The following is a 270-nucleotide window of genomic DNA, read 5'->3' on the forward strand; positions in this document are numbered from 1 at the left end:
AGCGGTGCCACGGCCAGAGCAGCACCATGGCCAGGGGCATGGTCATCGTGGTTATAATGGTCAAGGCCATTGTCTTCATGGTCATGGCAATCATGGTCACCATGGTCATGGGCATCATCATGCTTGTACATATAGTCATCATGATCATCTTAATGATCATGGTCATTATGGTTGTGGTCATGGCCATCATCATGGTCATCATGATCATCTTAATGATCATGGTCATTATGGTTGTGGTCATGGCCATCATCCTGGTCATCGTGCTCATCT

This window comes from Nestor notabilis, unplaced genomic scaffold (assembly GCF_000696875.1).
Source record: "Nestor notabilis isolate BGI_N333 unplaced genomic scaffold, ASM69687v1 scaffold25706, whole genome shotgun sequence".
Classification (NCBI taxonomy): Eukaryota; Metazoa; Chordata; class Aves; order Psittaciformes; family Psittacidae; genus Nestor; species Nestor notabilis.